The 20,919-nt window shown below is 43.4% G+C and overlaps 1 long non-coding RNA gene across 1 annotated transcript in view; it reads right to left on the minus strand.

The window, feature by feature from the left end:
• Window positions 1–6,773, minus strand: part of LOC125483961 — a 34,404-nt gene extending 27,631 nt beyond the window's left edge. Inside the window, exon 1 of the long non-coding RNA XR_007262835.1 lies at window positions 6,531–6,773. This is a non-coding gene — a long non-coding RNA (uncharacterized LOC125483961). The remainder of the gene's footprint in view (window positions 1–6,530) is intronic.
• Between the last annotated feature and the right edge of the window lie 14,146 nt (window positions 6,774–20,919).

The following is a 20,919-nucleotide window of genomic DNA, read 5'->3' on the forward strand; positions in this document are numbered from 1 at the left end:
AGAGCAGATGCAATGAGGAGATGTTTGAACAGCTTGAAGTTGTTTTCAAAAAAAAACAGAGAACAGTATCGCACAGGGGAACAGGCCCTTTGGCCTACAATATTGTGCTGAACATGATGCCAAATTAAACTCATCCCTGCTGCCTGCCCTTGTTCCATATCCCTTCATTCCTTGTATACTCATGCGCTTATCTAAAATTCCCTTAAATGTCCCTATCTTCTCTGCCTCTGCCACCACCCTGGCAGAGTGTTCCAAACTCCTACCACTCTCTGTGTAAAAAACTTGCCCCTCACATACCCTTTGAACTTATCCCCTCTTACCTTAAATGGACGCCCCCTAGTATTAGACATTTTAACTCTGGGAATAAGATTCCGAACAATAATGCATCTCATAATTTTATCGACTCCTATTAAGTCTCCCCTCAGCCTCTGCCACTCCAAAAACAAAAATAATCCATTTCAGTGGGCTCTTCATTAGCCAATGAAAAACCTAAGCATTCAGAAGTCTTGGACAATTTTAAGCCATTGGGGTTCAGGAGGGCAATTAATATAAACTTAAATGTGCGAATGGAGTGGGTTCAGTAAAACTAAAACTTCTCATTTGTATTCTCATTTGTAAGAATGGCATGGTGGCTCAGTGGTTAGCACTGCTGCCTCATAGTGTTAGGGACCCAGGTTTGATTCCAGCCTTGGATGACAGTATGTGTGGAGTTTGCACGTTCTCCCCGTGTCTGTGTGTGTTTCCTCCAGGTGCTCTTGTTTCCTCCCACTGTCCAAAGATTGCAGGTTAGGTGGATTGGCCATGCTAAAAATTACCCGCAGAGTCTGGGGTGCGCAGGTTAGGTGAGTTAACCATGTTAAAAAACTCATTTGGGTATTGGGTGGGGGGCTGTTCAGAGGGTTGGTGTAAAGTCAATGGGCTGCATGGCTCTTTCTTCACAGTCATCTTAGAATCCCTACAGTGCTGAAAGAGACCATTTGGCCCATTGAATCTGCATCAAGTCTATGAAAAGCTGCCAGCACCCCCTTCCCCTCCTCCCCAAAATCCCTGTAACCCTGCATTCAGCATGACTACTCCACCTAGCCTGCACATCCCTGGGCAGTACGGGGCAATTTAACATGGCCAACCCACATAAACTGCATATCTTTGGACTGTGGGATGAAACCAGAACACCCAGGAGAAACTCATGCAGATGTAGGGAGAATGTGCTAACTCCACACAGACAATCACCTGAGGTGGAATCGAGCCTGACACTGTGAGGCAGCAGTGTTAACCACTGAGCCACTATGTCACCCATGAGGATTCTCTTTATAGACGTGTCCCTAATCCTCCTGTTCAGAGGTGTTATGACAAACCTCTGCAGCAGGTGGGACTTAAACTGAGATATCCTGGCTCAGAGGTAGGGACACTACCACTACAACACAACAGATTAATGTCAGGCTCAGGCTTGATCAATATATGCATATTGTTCATCCTTTGGCTGAAATAGAGTCAGAGGACACGGCTGTTTAAGACAGAATACACAGAACTACTTTAATCTCCATTGTAGACAACAAGGTGTAGAGCTGGATGAACACAGCAGGTCAAGCAGCATCAGAGGAGCAGGAAGGCTGACGTTTCGGGCCTAGAACTTTGCTGCTTGGCCTGCTGTGCTCATCCAGCTCTACACCTTGTTATCTCAGATTTTCCAGCATCTGCAGTTCCTACTATCTCTTAATCTCCATTGTGTTGATCCACACCATCTTATTTTGCTTTTCCATTATGCATTCCTGCATCCTTGTTCCTAATGGAAATGCCCTATGTAAACTTATCACTGACAGTCAGTGTGTGGAAGGAGGCTACTTGGTTCTTTGTGTCAAATCCACACAGCAAATATTTGACGACACTAATCCCATTTTCCAGCTTTTGACCCACTGCCAATACAAGTGAATACTTAAGTGTTGCTTCAATCTGGATCTCACTGCCTGTAAGGCTGGGAGAGGCAGAAACCCTGGGTATTTAGATGTGCACTTGTGATTCCAAGGCATACAAGGCCATGAGTCAAATGCTGCAAAGTGAGGTCAGAATGGTCAAATGGTTGTTTTTGACCAGCACAGACATGATGGGCCACAGGGTCTTTTTCTGTGTTGGAGATCTCCACAATGCTGTCAATGTTACAAGAGCTTCCGGTTGAATCACCTTTTCACTCAGCGAGTTCCAGACTCCCACCACCCTCTAAGTGAAAACTTTCTCCTCAATTCTCCTCTTAGTCTTCCACCTCTCACCTTAATTCTATGGGCCCCCCTCCCCCTCCCAAGTGGACCCCTCCACTGGTGGAAAAGGTGCCTTCCTATCTACCCCATCAAGTCTGTCATACTTTTACACATCTCCGTCTTGTCCCTTGTCCATTTGCTGCTCGATGGGAAGCAACCCCAGCCTACCTGAAATAAAAACAAAGAACTATGGGTGCTGGAGATCTGAAACAAAAGCAGAAATTTACGGAGAAACGCCACAGGTCTGGCAGCATCTGTGGAGAGAGAAACAGTACAGTCACCCTTTGTCAGAACTGAAGATAGCCAGGGAAGGGTGGCAGTTATGACGACGACAGGGTTTGGGGAGTGTCGGGGGAGGTGAATACAGGACATGGAGATGGTGTCCAGAAAGAGAGACAAAAAGGGTAGGCATTCTCTTTGTTTGCCTATCTTTCTCTTTCACTCTCTCTCTCTCTCTTTCTTTTTCTCTGGGCATTATCTTCATGTTCTCTATTCTCTCCCACTAATCCCCCATCAGAAGGGTCACCAGACTCAAAATGTTCAATCTGCTTCTCTCTCCACAGGTGCTGCCAGACCTTATCTCCAGCAATTTCTGCTTTTGTCCTCAGAACATTACCCGAGTCTCTGGATTGCCAGTCTTGCAGTAATGTCATAAATAGGCTTTATATGTACAGGAATTGGACAGACCATTTGGCTCAATAGTTTATATCCACGTCAATGCTGTTTTCGAGCATCCTCTTGTCTTTCCTTAACTCAGACAATTATTGTAACCCTTTAATCCCTTCTACCTTTTGAAAGTTTCTGGTTTCCCTTTATATTGCAACTCGAGGTATCATTGCGAGACTGTTAATCCCAAGGCTCAGTCATTGACCCCGGGACCTGGGCTCGAATTCCGCCACAACAAATGGTGGAATTTGAATTCAATTCTAATGATAACCATGCATCCATTGTTGGAAAAACTCATCTGCTGCCCTTTAGGGAAGGCAACTGCCATCCTACCTGGACTACATGTGACTCCAGATTGACACCAGTGTGGTTGGTTCCTAACTGCCCTCTGGGCAATCAATGCTGTCCTAGTCAGTCATGCCCTCACCCCGTGACTGAATAAAAAGAAGATCACCTCAAACAATCCCTGTGCTAATAAGGGTCACATGTACACCACACTCTGTGTCATCTTTTGTGATTATCTTACATTGATGGCTCCGAGTGTTGTTCTAGAAAATTAGAAACCGAGACAAAGTTTCTCCCTATTTTTCTAACTAACCTGTTCAAAGATGTTATTACATATTTCTGGACCAGGTGGGACTTGAAGCTGGGCCTCCTGGTCCAGGGTTAGGGACATGACCTCTGTGCCCCAAATTACATTAATGATTTTGATTGGGTCACATCTGTTTTCAAAAGTAAAACCCATGCTGTTAACTTTCTCTTGAGTGATACACTGTACACCCATATTTCTACTAATAACCTTGTTAATCTTTTCTGAACTCTCTTTGGCATCTCTACATCATTTTTATAACACAGCAGACAATATGGCACGCAGTAATGCAGGAGTGGTCTGACCAATGTTCACTCAAACTTCAAATTGCCTTCTTGTACCTGACATCTTGCAGAATGAAATGCTCCTGTTAGAATTGCTTTTTATGACTTTATCTGTATGGCCACCATTAGTGGCCTGTGTCTTCATTTCTCCCCTACCTCATTTAGATTGCTCTTTATGAAGCAATTTGCAGCCTCTTCAGTATTCTTGTAAAAATGCAATACTTCACGCATACTTCAGGTCACGACCAGTTTAGATGAACCCACTTCACATGCTAAATACATTCAACTAGTTCAGCAGGCATGACCAAAATTTAATTAATCAACAGGGACTCTTCAGACAGCTTGATCATACTTGTCCACATGCTCAATCCCTCTATCTCAGATTCAAGGCTAAGATAGACAGATTTTTAATCATTACGGTGTATCAAGAGTGCTGGGGAAATGACAGAAAAGTATAATTAGAGTCATAGAGATGTGCAGTACAGGAACAGATCTTTAGAGACTGTTAGAGAGAAGAAGGTTAAGAGGTGACTTAACAGAGACATACAAGATGATCAGAGGATTAGATAGGGTGGACAGTGGAACCCTTTTTCCTCGGATGGTGATGGCTAGCGCGAGGGGACATAGCTTTAAACTGAGGGGTGATAGATATAAGGTCAGATGTCAGAGGTAGGTTCTTTACTCAGAGAGTAGAAAGGGCATGGAATACCCTGCCTGCAAAAGTAGTAGACTCGCCAACTTTAAGGGCATTTAAATGGTCATTGGATAAACATATGGATGATAATGGAATAGTTTAGGTTAGATGAGCTTCAGATTGGTTTCACAGGTCGGCGCAACATCGAGGGCCGAAGGGCCTGTACTGCGCTGTAATGTTCTATGTTCTATGTTCAGTCCAACTCATCTATTCTGACCAGATATCCTAAATTAATCTAGTTCCATTTGCCAGCATTTGGCCCACATCCTTCTAAACCCTTCCCATTCATATACCCATCCAGATGCCTTTTAAATGTTGTTAATTGTACCAGCCTTCACCACTTCCTCTGGCAGCTCATTCCATACATGCACCACCTTCTGTGTGAAAAAGTTGCCCCTCAGGTTTTTTCTACTCTGACATTAAACCTTATGTCATCTAGTTTTGGACTCCCCTACCCTGGGGAAGAGACCTTGGCGATTCACCCTATCTACCCACCTCATGATTTTATAAACTTCTATAAGGCCATCCCCGTAGCTCAAGCCCTCCAACCCTGGCAACATTCTTGTAAATCTTTTATGAACACTTTCAAGTGTTTCTTCAACACTTTCTTCACCACTCTGTCTACCTGCAACTCCATTTTCAAGGAACCATGAACCTGCACCCCAAGATCTCACTGTTTGGGAACACGCCCCAGGATCTTACCATTCGGTATGTAAGTCCTGCCCTGATTTGTCTTTCCAAAATGTAACATCACACCTATATCCAGATTAATCTCCATCTGCCACTCCTCAGCGTATCAGTATCTGATCGCAGTCCCAGTGTACTCTGAGGTAACCTTCTTAGCTGTCCACTACAACAACAATTTTGGTGAAATCTGCAAACTTACTAACCATACCCCCTTTCATGAGATCAGATTCGTAATTATCAGCCATGGTCTCATTGAATGGTGGACTTGTTAGGCTGAATGATTTCTTCCGCTTCGATGACTTATCATGCTATATTCTCGTAACTTGCTTCAAACCAGCACTAAACACATACAGACTGGTAAGTATATGTTGACTGCATCCTTCCTTTCCTCAAACATAAAGTGACATTTGTGGCTTTCAATTTCAACAACAGAATCTCCAATTCTACAAACTTTCAAATGTGATGTGAACATCATCATCATCATATCCTCCTCTGTCTTGTTAATATCCTAACACAGAAATCACCAGGTCCTGCATATTTATTTATCTCTAATCCCAATGATTACTTCATTTTTAAAATGCATAATAATTCCATTTCTTTGTGTTTGGATGGGCTGCAAAGTTTTCAATGAGCAGCCTGGCTATTGCCTCTTTATTCATTATTGCCTACATCTATCCTTGTTGGACTCATGGTTCTTAACATAATTAAAAGGAAGTTTTTATATTGTACACAAACTTTTTATTTTGTATTCATATTTTCTCTGAATCCGTAAGACCATAAGATATAGGAGCAGAATTAAACCATTCAGCCCATCAAATCTTTTCTGCCATTTGATCATGGTTGATATGTTTTTCAACCCTATTCTCCCTTCTTTGGCAATGGACTCCATAGTTTCACCACCCTCTGGGTGAAGAAATTCCTCCTCATCTCATCTCTTTGTTGCTTTTTCTTCTTTTGTTTACACTATTTGTTTCTTTAGTAAGTTTTTTTTCAGATTAATACTGTCTTGACCTCACCGATGGTGCCTGTATTCCGTTACCTCATGACAGCGACTATTCATCAAAATTCTGCATAAAAACAGCTGGATGACTTCTCAACCTTAAAGAATATTGCAATTCAGATGATATCTCTCCAAATGTAGTCATCTTCCACATGCTAATGACTGACGTCTGCAGCTCAGCGTCAAATCTGACACTGTATTTGACCACTGAACCATAAGAAAACCTAGTACAGATCTCAATTCTGGAACAAACGTAAATTTGACTATGAAATACCCAACTCACACACTTCTGTCTGACACATGAATCAAATTCAAAAATGTAATGAAAACAAAAGAACAGTTCTGGACATTTACTTACCCACTGCGAGGCAGAGGATCAGAGTCAAGGTTGAGAATGTCCGGCCAAACATTTCAAGCGAACCTATTTCTCAAACTCCAAATTTCCATGCGGTTTCACACACAGAAGGCTGTAACACACTGCTATTGCAGAGTTGGCTGCATTTCACTCTACTTTTCTGCCCAATTGTTACAGTTTGAATACAAAACACTAAAAGAGGAAGGCACGAGTAGTTGGGACTGTCCTTGGAAAGCAATTCACCAATCAGTCTCCCGCAACTAAATGAATTTGTACGGATCATACCCTAATGTTTTTTCATTTGAATGCAGTGACTCACGCTCATGTCAAAATCCATTGGCTCTGTGTTAGCTTTACTTTGGGTTGTCACATATTACATAAAGAAGGATCCAGCTGATAACTGATTTGCAAGTTGTTTATTAGTCTGTGAAAGTTCAAACATGTACCGAAGCTAAATGGGCAGGACAGGTGTCCTGCCTGGCTCAGGTAATAATTGGTTAACTGAGTGTCGTGAAGTTAGGTAGAGTGCTTATGGATTGTGAGCCAGGAAATTAGAATTTGGTGTTTTTAAAATGCGAGGGGGGAAGCCATTGTGTGGTCCCTTTAAAAGATGATGTGCTTTTGTTAAGCTTAGAGATCTAAAATGGATGTCGAAGAGCAGCAGCTTGAAAGTTTGCAAGTACACAGAGTACACCCAAATGGAAACATTTGTATCATAAGGCTGTACAGTTAGCAGGCCAAGCAGCAGTTTTTACCAAGATAACACTTTTTGAATGTAGCCAATTAATTTTAACCAGGCACTTAGGTACCAAAAAACAATTAAATATAAATCTGATGGTTTTGACAATGTAGGACCTATCCTATTGTAAAAAATTGATATGTCATCGAGGGTATAAAATAAGGGGGCAGTTGGACAAAGAGCAGAGAGCTAACTGCCATCCGCCAGAGCTAACAGTCCTCAGCTCTCAAGAGAGAATCACTGGCTCCCCCAGCCTCCTCTACGTCTTAGAGAAAGTACCAACTACATTACAAAGGTACCGACGGCACCACTAGTTAACATTCCTGACAGAGGAATTGATGGAGAAGGACACAAAATCTGGCTGTAATTTTGAGACACTAAGTTCTGTGCTTTTTTTTATTTTATATATGTGGAACTTATATTTGTTGTAACAGCAAACCATTAGAATCTTGCTTTATTTGGGAATTGTTAGTAGTTAGAAGAGATTTATTCAGTTTGTTAGTAGTTTAGTTAATTTGTTCACTGTTAGATTTAGATAAATAAATTATTTCTTGTTGATTGTAAAGTGAGTGCCAGGGAATTATTTTACTTGACCACGAGCAGTTTTTGAAAGGCAAGTTACACCACTTTTCAAACTCCTTTTACAGATTATATGGCAAGGTGCTCCTCTTTCGGTGTTTCGATGTTAGTTCTTAGAAGGGGGGCAACCTACACTTTATAACGCTGGGTCAGCAGAGAGGATGATGCAGTGTGTAGATCCCAGGCAGTGGCAGCAATCAGATCTCTCCCAGTGAGTGTTACAAAGCCTTCTCCCTCAGCCGAATCCCCTTCACCCTTCCCCCATCTTCCAACGACTATTGATTGTCAGGTATCTGACAAGGATTCACTCCTCCAATATCCAAGCACCTGTTAATGTACAAACATCCAAAGGACGAGATAAATTAAGATCGGAAGTAGGCCACTCAGTCCTTGAAGCCTGTTCCATCATTCCAGAAAGATCATGGAAATCTGATTCTCCACATTCCCACCTACCCCCGATAATCTTTCAGTGTCTTGTTTAAGAAAAATTGATCCACTTCTGCTTGAAAAATATCCAGTGACTTTGCGTCCACCACCTTTTGCAGGAAGAGTTCCAAAAATGTATGACCCTCTGTGAGAATGTCATTTTCCTCACCTCTGTCACAGATGCTCAACCCTTATTTTTAACCTCTAATTCTAGATTATCCCACAAGAGGAACCATCCTTTCCACATCCATCCAATCATGTCCCCTCAGGATCTTCAATGCTTCAATCGAGTCACGTCTCACTTTTCGAAACTCCGAGCAGATATGAAAATCAGACAAAGAACTACGGATGCTGGAAAGAAAGTCATTGAGTCATAGAGTCATGCAGTATAGAAACAGTCCCTTCGGCCCACCATGCCCACGCCAACCAACAAATATCAAACTGCACTAATCCCATGTATCTGCACTTGATCCATAGCCGACTGTGCCCTGGAATTTGTAGTCCCCATCCAGACGCTTCTTCAATAATGTGGGAGTACCTGTCTCCACCACCCTCTCAGGCAATACCTTCCATAGTTCTACAACCTTCTGGGGGAAAAAGTTTTTCCCTCGAAACCACTTACTCCTGACCTTAAACTTGTGCCTTCTGCTCTTAGACACATCTGCCATGGGGAAAAGATTCTCACAATCTACTCAGTTGATGCCTCTCATAATTCCACATACCTCAATGAGATTCCCCCCTCAGACTCTTCTGCTCTGGGGAAAATAAACCCAGCCTATCCAGTCTCTCCATCCCAGGCAACATCCTTGTGAATCTCCTCTGTACCCTCTGTGTAATCACATCCTTCTGATCGTGCAGCGACCAGAACTGCACAGACTATTCCATCTGTGGGTGAACCAATGTTTTATAAAATTCCAACAAGACATCCCTGTTCTTATATTCTACACCCCGGTTAATAAAGGCGTCAGTGATCTATGGACTTGTACGCGAAGGTTCCTTTGTTCTTCAGTACTCTATAGGGACCAACTATTCATTGTTCGTATCCTTCCCTTATTAAACCTCTCAGAAAGCATCAGGATTAAATTCCATCTGTAATTGCTCTGCCGAATTTACCGGCTCATCAATATCAGACCATAGACTGACGCTATCATCGTTATCAAAAATGCTACCAATTTTTGTGTCATCTGCAAACTTACTGATAATACCTTCTCCACTCACATCTAAGTCATTAATGTACAGAACAAACAGCAAGGGTATCAGCACTGATCCCTGTGGTACACTGCTGGTCACAGGTTTCCAATTACAAAAACAACCCTCCACTATAACCCATTGCCTCCAATTTGCAAGCCAATTTTGGATCCAGTTTGCCAACCAGCCTTGTATCCCATTGGCTCAAATGTTGTGAGTTCAATTTTAAAGTTTATTTGTCTAAATCCCAGTCCAGAGGCTTAGGCAACAACACCTCCTCCATGATAACCCTCAACACTGATTCCCCATAAGGCTGTGTATTCAACCCTTTACTGTGCCTTCTATAGACTAATGACTGTGTGGCCAAATTTCATCTGAACTCCATCGACAAGTTCGCTGACAACATCACCATTGTAGGCCAGATCTCAAATAACGATTAGATGGAATAGAAGAAAGAAGCACAGTGCTTTGTGGCATGGTGTAAAGATAACAATCTCTCTCTCAACATCAGAAATAGGAAAGAGCTGGTCACTGAATTCAGGAAGCAAGATGGAGGAAAAGCTCCTGTCCACGTCAATGGTGCAGAGGTGGAGATGGTCAAGAGAATCAAGTTCCTCGGAGTGATGATCACCAACAATCTGTCCTGGTCCAACCATTTTAACATATTGCTCAGGAATGCACAACAACGCCTCTACTTCCTCAGGAGGCTAAGGAAATTCTGCATGTCCGTAAAGACTCTATCAATTTTTATAGATGCATCATATCTATATATCTATTTTATAGATGCACTGCAAAACATTCCATCAGGATGCATCACAGCTGAGTTATGCCAACTGCTCTGTTGTAGTGAGAGTAGTGAACACAGCCAAGGCCATCATGCAAGCCAAGCTTTTATCCATTGACTCCGTCTACACTTCTCACTGCCTCGGAAAGGCAGGAAACATCATCAATAATCCCTTCCACCTCAGTTATCATTACTTCCAATCTCTTCTGTCAGTCAGAAGATAGAATCCTACAGTGCGGAAACAAACCATTTGGCCCATCGAGTCCACACTGACTGCCAGAACAGCATCCCACCCAAACCCATTCCACTACCCTATCCCTGTATTCCCCATGGCTAATCCATCCAGCCTGCACATCTTTGGACAGTGGGAGGAAATAGGAGCACCCAAAAGGAAACCTACACAGACATGGGGAGAATATGTAAACTCCACACAGACAGTCACCCAAGGGTGGAGTTGAATGCAGATCCCTGGTGCTACAAGACATCAATGTTAACCACTGAGCTACCATGTCAACCTACAAAAATTTAAACACGCATACCAACAGAATCAAGAACGGTTTCCTCTCGCTGTTATTAGACTTCTGAATGCACCTTTCAAATTTTCAATTTAATTTTGACATCATTCCTTATGCACCTTCTCTGCAGCTACAACATTATTTTCCTCACTCTGTTCTATTACCCCAATGCACTTTGTATGGTATGATCTGCCTATACTGCCTGCAAAATAAAACTTTTCACTGTACCTAGGTATATGTGACAATGATAAATCTAATCAAGTCAAATCAAATGTTGTAGCCTGACATTCCAATACAACACTAGGGGACAGCTGCACTGTTGGACATACCAACATTTGGATAGAGTGAAGCAAAAGTTCCAAGCTCCCTGTCGAAAGAACATTGGACATGATTTTGAAGAACAGAAGAGATGTCCTTCCCTGTATTGTGGTCAATATTTGACTGTTAATCTGTCCTGCCAGAACTGATTATCTATTCCTCTTTCAGGTATTGCTGTCTGAATAATAATATCTCCAAGTTCAGAAAAGTGACCTCACTTTAAAAATATTTCCCTCGCCGTGAAATACTTTGGGAAATCCTGCCAATGTGAAAGGTGTTGTATGAATGCAATTTTTCCTTGTTTGTTCCTTATGCTGGATGGCAAGGTTAGACAATTGGCTTCTGGGTAGGAAACAGCGAGTGGGGATAGGGGGTTCTTTTTCGGTTTGGTGACCTGAGACCAGTGGGTTCCACAGGGGTCAGTACTGGGACTGCAACTGTTTACAGAAAGGAAGTGAATTTATTGTAGTCAAGTCTGAAGATGACACAATAATAGGTGGAAAGGCAGGTTGTGACAGAGATACAAACAGTTTAAAGAGAGATATTGATAGGTTAAGTAAATGGGCTAAAAACTGGCAAATGAAATACCATGTTGGAAAATGTTAATTTGTTCATTTTGGAAGGGAGAACAAAACAACGGAATATTATTTAAATGGAGAAAATCTGCAGAAAGCTGCAACAAAAAGGTACATGGGGCGAGGGGTGTGTACATGAAACACGCAAAGCTAGCACACAGGGGCAGCAGGTAATCAGGAAGACTATTGGAATGTTGGCTCTTATTTTCAAGGGTGTTGGACTATAAGAGTAGGGAAGTCTTACTGTAACTGTACAAAGGCTAGTGAGACCAAATCGTGGGTTCTGTCAGTAATTCTACTCCCTTATTTAAGAAATAAAGGATGACACAGTGGTTAGCACTTCTTCCTCACAGCGCCAGGGACCCCAAGTTCAATTCCAACTTCTGGCAACTGCCTATGTGGAATTTGCACGTTCTTCCCATGTCAAGACCAGTGTAAAAGGCTGTAGTAACAGGTTGATATGGAGTTGGGTAGACAAGACCAGGGAGAAGGTGACCTGGGTGGAGATGCTGGTGAGGTCAAATGAACCCAGAAGACCCATTCAGGAAGTCACTACAGTTAATGCAATGGAAACTGAAAGGCTGGCTACTTGATGTAGGCCTCTGCAGGTAAGGTTAAATCTCTGTAAGAGCTAGATATTAGCCATGGAGGGGCCCTTCATTGGCTATTCTACCCTCTCGACACCTCCTATTACTGGTAAAATTACAAAGGGCCAAATATGGAGGGCAGGTATTGGGCACAGTGCGACAGAACAGAATTTAAGGTCAGTGCCGTTAGGGAGTGGGGGAGATATTGTAAAGTTGGAATGTTGCAGAACCAGTTGGGTGTGGTTTACAGGAGATTGGCAGAAGAAGCAGCATAACATGAGGGGAAGGACAGAAAAGGCCCAGGATTGGCATCAAACTGCCTGAGGATATTGGGAAACCTTTAAAGAAGATTGGATAATTATCTAAAGAGATAATGTTGCAGGGCAATAGGGGAAGGTTGGGGAGTGGGGCTGATGGAGTGCCTTTCACAGAGTGTCAGGGCTGACATAATACACTGTCTGTACCTGCTGTGAACATTCAATAATTCAACACTTTCAGCCAGCATTGTGTGGATACACTGCTAGAAGGCTGCTTATTACTGTCAAGAACCGTTGGAAATACTAGCTCCTATTCAGCACAGCCAGTGCTCTGTATGTAGTGAAATGTCCCTTTTAAATAAAAAAAACAGCTCTGTTGGGACACTGAAAGCAATATTGACCAAATGAATGGCATGCTGAGAAAATTGGCCAACTGAACAGCGGGCTGGGAATTGGATCAAATCAGACACACAGGTATGCAGACCGGGTACCTTGATTGATTATATTGCGTAGATGTTAATAAGGCAGTGGAGCTGAGATATTAAGCCAGGATCTTGCAGCATTCACTGTCAAATTGAATGAAGCCAGACAAATGTGCTTTTCTGATGAAGGGCTAGGCCCAAAACGTCAGCCTTTCTGCTCCTATGATGCTGCTTGGCCTGCTGTGTTCATCCAGCCCTGCACCTTGTTGTCTCGGATTCTCCAGCATCTGCAGTTCCTACTATCTCTGCAAACCATTCACCTTGATTGACTATGGAATGAGATGTAGATGAGACAATGCTGCAAGGTTTCAGGTTGGAACAACAGATCTGAGTTTCAGTGGAACTGTTTTTGAAACAGCTCAACTCCTCGGGTCAGCTCAATCAATATGGGGAATTACAACAGCCAAAATTGTCTTTTGGCACGGCCTTCCTGAGATAGAAACTCGATTTAAATTATGCCAATTACATTGTTACATCAAACTACCGCTAAGCCATTGTACTCAGAAATGACCCAGATAACTAGTTAAAAGAAGCCACTCAAATCAAAGCAGTCCAACACATATTCCAGAGAGCATCAGGAACAAGAAGCAGGAACATTGGGAATAGGAAGTATAACTTTAACTCCAGTTTGACCAGCTGTAATGGGGGTGAGAAAGGCACTTCGTCAGCTCCACCCTCCAGCCATCCCCCCAACGCCCTGCAACATTATCTCTTCAGATAATTATCCAATATACTTTAAAGGCTTCACAAGGTGGAGCAGTAGTTCACCCTTTCTAACATCTTGCAATCCCAAAGCCGATTTTAAACGAGTCTGTGGGTATAGACATTTAAGAACTGTAAGGTCACTCGAGATATTAGAGGGAAAGACTGGTTTTATAAATTTGTATATATGTCTATCTTGTATTTCACAATAATAAACCACTTCTCATGGTAAATCATGTCTCATTATCAGTGTAAAATGAAACCCACTAAATAAACAAGTAAATCAGATCATATGTAAACAAAACTTACAGTTCACATGGAGGATAAAACCTTTTTGGTCTCCCCTGTGAGCCAGCTGTCCCCTACCAGCTATACCACACTCAATGGAATTACACAATGTGGCAGCACTGGACCAGGCAAAGGGTAGGCGCTAAGGGAATGCACAGGGGTGAACAGTTTTGTCATGTATGAAATGTGAACTATTTAACTGGATCAAGTTATTATTGAATCCCTGGTTTATATTGTCTTTTATGTTTGGATTGCAGTTGAGATGATATTGTGACTGTCAGTAACTGAGGGAGGATAATGTATGGAGCTGTTGAAATTTAGGATTATATTAAAGCGAAATAGAGTCAGGTTGGGTGCTGGTGGATAGATTGCCAGGAATATGGATGTGGCTGCTATTAACCCCCCTTTTCCCCTCCACCTGAGGTGTTTCTGGGATCCCTGATGCCAAGCACTGTTCCATCATTGGGCCCAGTATGTAGGGGCCCATCACATTTCAAGAAGCCCCTCCTTGAGAGTCCAGAGCGCCTCCTCCAGCACAGTCCAAGCAACAGCACTATCCTGAGCTTCAACACCTCAGCCACTTTGTCGACATTTCTCAGGGTGGCACATGGCTGTCCCTGCTCACAAACTGGCCACGCCTGCTTGACTTGTGAAGGGAAACGTTGAACCAGACAGCGGGTAGTCCTCGCTGCCCTGGCACAGAGGACTTGTTCAGAATCAATATACTGTGACTGCTGCCATGACAGTGGACTTTCGCCAGACTGGGAGTGATGGCTCACTCAACGGCCCTTCAGGCAGCTGTGAGCTTTGTGATGGGGTTACAGTTGGTGTAGTGACGTGGCACATGGCCAACCGGGTGTGTGCAGTCCTTCATGGCGGAGGGAGGGTGGTTCTGGCAACGCCACATGTACACTTTGGCTGTGCTCTCAAAGAATAGGGGAGACCCCACTGTCTGGGGATACAGCATGTATCATCTCACTGATACAGCAGTGGGCAGTGAACTAGGATCAATGAGATTGGTTGCATGTTTCAGTTTCTCGGAACTCGGGGTCACTGTCATTTTCTCAGCCACTGTCAGGACCACCTTATCCTGCCTGAGGTTGTAAGTCTGGACTCAAGAAGTGCACAGCTCTCTGAGTGCTTCCCATAGCAATCCCAAAGGCTGAACGCACAGTCCCTGGTTACATTGGAATAAGAAACATGCTTCCTGAATGGCCTGGATGGAGATAAATGTTCCTACAGGGTCCCCTCTCTCTGAACCTTTCCCTCACCTGTCTCTCTCTCTCTCTCTGAGTTCTGAGCAGATTCTCTTCCTCTTCCCCCTCTCTCTTGTTCTGAGGGAAGAGAATGCCTACTGTCAATAAGGAAGTGGTAAGTCAGTACAGAGGGCCTGCTCTCAAAACCAATACTTGTTCCCCTTCCTGCCAACTGTGTCCAGCTCCTGAAACTGTACAGTACTTCCACAAACCCAGAACCAGCAGCAAACAGGCAGCAAAACATGCAAAATTTGGTTCTGACCCAATAAAATATCACTGGGATTTTGTAGGGGTGGGAGGGGGGTGGTTCATGTTGTTGAATCATGTCTGACTGTGTCTTCTGTTTAACTCCTGTGAAGTGAGGAAGAAAAATGGCAGTGTTGGTTTCAATTAACAACAGGAGGAGGTGTGAGTGTTGAGGCAATGTCACTGTACTCGTGATATAGATGAAATGCTGTCATGACATGAGTTCAAACTCCACCGTGGCAGATGGTGGAATTTAAATTCAATAAATCATGAGGAATTAAAAGTCAAAAGAGGCCTACCTTGACACTGGGAGCAATTAGTTGAATTTTCCAACTAAGTTCCAGGAGTCAGATGAGATTCTCACTATTGAGCAGCAAGATGCCCATTAATGGTTTCACTAATTTATTTTCCCTGGCAGAGCAGAGAATGTCATTGAGTTCTTGTAGCGTTGCTAGGTATTTCTCCAGATAGTTGACATCAATTCCACATTCGACCAAGTGTGGCATCAAGGAGCCCTTGCAAAACTAACCTCAGTCATATCAGGAGGCAAACACTCCGCTGGCTGGAGTCATACCCGACACATCGGAATGTGGTCGTGGTTTTTGGAAGTCAGTCATCTCAGCTCCAGGACATCTCTGCAGGAGTTCCTCAAGGTAGCGTCATAGGGACAACTATCTTCAGCTGCTTCATTATTGACCTTCCCTCCATCATAAGGTCAGGAGCGGGGATGTTTGCCGATGATTGCGCAATGTTCAGCATCATTTGCGACTCTTCTGACACTGCAGCAGCCCATGTCCACATGCTACAAGATCTGAACAATATTCAGGCTTGGGCTGACACAGACAAATAACAGCCACACAAATATCAGGCAATGACCATCATTGCTAAGAGATAATCTAACCACCACCCCTTAACATTCAGTGGCATTACAATAACTGAACACCCCTCTATTAACATTCTGGGGGTTACCATTGACCAGAAACTCAACTGGACTCACTGCATACGCATAGCGGCTACAACAGCTGGTCAGATACTAGGAATACTGAAAAGAGTAACCACCTTCTCACTCACAAAAGCCTGTCCAACATCTACAAGGCACAAGTCAGGAGTGAGATGGAATATTCCCCACTTACCTGGATGGGTGCAGCTCCAACAACACTCAAGAAGCTCAACATCATGCAGGACAAAGCAGCCTGCTTGATTGGCACCAAATCCATAAGCGTCTACTCCCTCCACCACCAATGTCCAGGAACAACAGTGTGTACTATCTACAAGATGCACTGCAGATATTCAGCAAAGATCCTTAGACATCACCTTCCAAACCTATGACCACTTCCATCTAGAAGGGCAAGGGCATCACATACATGGGAATACTACCGCCTACAAGTTCCTTTCGCCATCCTGACTTGGAAATATAACACTGTCCCTTCAGTGTCGCTGGGTCAAATCATGGAATTTCCTCCCTGAGGGCATTGTGGATCAATCTGCAGCACATGAATTGCAACGGTTCAAGAAGGCAACTCATCACCACTTTCTCAAATGGCAGCTCGGGACGGGCAACAAATATTGGCCACCCAAAGATGTTCATGTCGCATCAATGAATAAAAATCGTAAGGGGTTACAGAGATATTAAATGTAAAAAGTGTTGAAGTGCTTGATCAGCCATGATTGAATTATATGGTTGGGAGAGGCTTGATGGGCTGAATGGTCTACTCCTGTTCCTGTGGAGGCACAGTGGCACAATGGTTAGCCTTACCACCTTACCACACTGGGGTCCTGGGTTCAATTCCAGCCTTGGGTGACTGCATGGAGTTTGTACATTCTCCCTGTGTTTGTGTGTGTTTCCTCCCACAGTCCAAAGATGTGCAGGTTAGGTGGATTAGCTCTGCTAAACTGAATATAGTGTCTACGTAGGGGCTTGGCTGTAGGTGGAATGCTCTTTGGAGAGTTGGCGTGCACTCAATGGGCTGAATGGCCTGCTTCCACACTGTAGGGATTCTGTGATAACAAACTTACAACTGTTTCGATGGAGGTGAATTCTTCAGCTGCATAATTTGAAGACATTCATATAATTGACAAAGAAATTAAATTTTTATTGAGAGCACATATGAAGGATGGTGAGTGCTGTGGTCCCCATGGACTCGTGTAGAATGTGGTTACTGTATAACTCATTGTATGTTTAAGAGCAGCATGTTGGACAATTTGGTAGCTTGGATGGCTGGTTTACAATGGAGAGAGATGCCAACAATGTGGATTTAGTTCCTGAGCTGGTTTGAGGTCACCATGGAGGTCCTGTCTTTGATCAGGGGGAACTCTCAGACTAAAATACAACCAATTATCTCTCTCCAATGAGACAATAGGATTCTGGCAACTTTACCTTCAATGTCAACATGTGACTGCTGTAAATGTGCAATCCGGCCGAGATAACTTTAGATAGGGTAATGCAACTACATTATTCTTTCATTATTTTTTGCAAGGCGATGTGCTATAGGTGTGTGATTTATATATGTTTATATATATTTATTTATATCTTTTGTTCCCTCCACGGCTCCTGGATTTATGGAATGGCCCCTGATGCTGCCAAAGCAAGACTTTCCAGACCAGATCCACCATGCTGCCACTGCTGAAGCCAAATGGAAGCCACTGCATCACCGACATAACAAGGAGGGACAGACCGGTCCCACCAAGTCACCAACACTCAAGCCGTCACTCAAACCAGCACCACTTCAGTCACTGCCCAAAGCCACAATAGCCACAGGGAGTGAACCAGAAACATCATGCCGCCACGGCTATAGTCACCGCTGAAACCGCTGCACCACTGCCAGGAGGAACAGGCCAGACCCACCGACAATGAAACCTTTGGGAAAAGCATGGCCCTTATGGCCACAGGGAAAGGACATTGGATTCACACACTGCTGCTGCTGCAGGCCCTCGCAACCAACTTCCTCCACCATAGTCACAGAAAAGAAGAAAAGGTGAATGTTGATACAAAAGAAAAATGAAGAAACAAAACAAAAAATAAAGCAAAGAAGATAGTGGCCACTGAGTGAGCAGGACCGTACAGGGTCAGAGCTCAGACATTTCCTGCCCTGCAGAAATTGCCATCTTGATATGTTTCCTATAGGAGAGACCTTGTGCACAAAACACAGAAAGTTAACACACAGGGGCAGTAGGTCATCAGGAAGGCTAATGAAATGTTGACCCTTTTTTGAAGCAAGTTGGAGTATAAGAGTAGGGAAGTCCTAAAACTTTACAAGTTGTGGGTGAAATCGTATCTGCAGTACTGCGAGCAGTTTTGGTTCCATTATTAAAGAAAATATAGCATTTCATTAGAAGCAATTCAGAGAAGGTTCACCAGGATGATCCCTGGTATGGAGGGATTGTCATATAAGCAAAGACTAAACAGGTTGAGGCTCTACTCACTAGAGTTTAGAAGAACGAGAGGTGATCTCATTGAAACATACAGGATTCTTAATTGGCTTGACAAGGCAAAGGCTGAAAGAATGCTTCCCCTCATGGGACAAATTCAGAAATCACCCGACACCAGATTACAGTTCATCAGGTTTATTTGAAAACACAAGCTTTCAGTACCGCATGGGAGAGTCTAGGATCAGAGGCAATAGTTTCAGTATAAAGGGACCACCAATTTAAAAGTGAGATGAGGAGGAATTTCCTCTCTCACAGGGTTTTGAATCTTTGGAACTCCTTGCCATAGAACTTGTGGGAATAGAGTCTTTGAGTATATTTAAGGCTGAGACAGAGAGAGAAACTTAATCAGTCGAAGATTGTGGATGGTTGGGGAAAGGGTAGCAAAAGTGGACTTGAGAAATGTTGGATCAGTCGCAATTCTATTGCAACGGGTTCAACGGATGAACGTCCTGTTCCTATTTCTTATAGTCTTATAGCAGTCCAGTTGATGTGGAAGATATGGTTCCGATAACAGATAGGATTCGCTTTGGGGGTCATGCCTCCCATTCAAGATACGGCTAATCTGGAGGATATGGTTTTATGAGATAAGGTTAATGTGAGGGATATGCTTCCTATACAAGATAAGGTTAATTTGGGGATGAGGTTCTGAAAGGAGATCGGGTTATTGTTTGGGATATGAATGAACCCAGTGTGAACACCATTTTGCTGCTGGTACTGTGTCTGTAATGCTGAAATTACTCACCATAGAGCTGCAACTCACACCTCAGCAGCTCACTTCCCTCCAGAGAGATGGTGGGAAAAACACGTTGCATGGTGTTTGAGATTGTAATGAAGTCAACCAGGTGGATATCTGAGATCCCTGATTGGGACTGTTAATCTTGTCCAATCAGGGAGTCCTGTTTATATCTGTCAGTCACGAGTGTTAGGGGCTCTCGAGGCTGGCTGTGTGCCAGCTGAGTCAGTGTCTTGTATTATACACATGTAAACAATAGGTGACTTGGTCATGGAATACTGGCCTTCATGGAGTTATTACAATGGCGACGAGAGGAAAACATGCCCCTGCAGAAACTCACTCATGACAGTCATCCTTGAATTGGGGTAAGCATTTCTCGCATCATACCATTATTTGCGAAGATTGACTTGTTCAATCCTATCGTTAAAGTCTGGGTCCAGTGTGTGGAAAGAATGTGTTAATTTTTCCAGGCAAATTACATTAGGGCAGGCGAAAAGAACATAAGAACATAAGAACTAGGAGCAGGAGTAGGCCGTCCGGCCCTTCAAGCCTGCTCCGCCATTCAATAAGATCATGGCTGATCTTCTCGTGGACTCAGATCCACTTACCCGCGTTCTCACCGTATCCCTTAATTCATTTATTGTTCAAAAAAAATCCACCTTATCTTTAAAAACGTTTACTGAAGTCGCGTCAACTACTTCACTGGGCAAGGAATTCCAGAGATTAACAACCCTCTGGGTGAAGAAATTCCTTCTCAGTTCAGTCCTAAATCTGCTCCCTCTAATCTTGAGGCTATGCCCTCTTGTCCTAGCTTCACCTGCCAGTGGAAACATCCTCTCTACATCTATCTTATCTATTCCCTTCATAATTTTACATGTTTCCAAAAGATCCCCTCTCAATCTTCTGAATTCCAATGAATATAATCCCAATCTGCTCAGTCTCTCCTCATAAGCCAACCCCCTCAACTCCAGATTCAACCTCGTGAACCTCCTTTGCACCCCCTCCAGTGCCAGTACATCCTTTCTCAAGTAAGGAGACCAAAACTGCACACGGTACTCCAGGTGTGGCCTCATCATCACCTTGTACAGCTGCAACATAACCTCTCTGCTTTTAATCTCAATCCCTTTAGCAATGAAGGACAAAACTCCATTTGCCTTCCTAATTACTTGTTGTACCTGCAGACCTACCTTCTGTGATTCATGCACAAGGACACCCAGGTCCCTCTGCATAGCAGCATGCTGCAACTTTTTACCATTCAAGTAATAATCCTTTTTACTATTACTCCTAC

The sequence above is a fragment of the Rhincodon typus genome, chromosome 9 (assembly GCF_021869965.1).
Source record: "Rhincodon typus isolate 14 chromosome 9, sRhiTyp1.1, whole genome shotgun sequence".
Lineage (NCBI taxonomy): Eukaryota > Metazoa > Chordata > Chondrichthyes > Orectolobiformes > Rhincodontidae > Rhincodon > Rhincodon typus.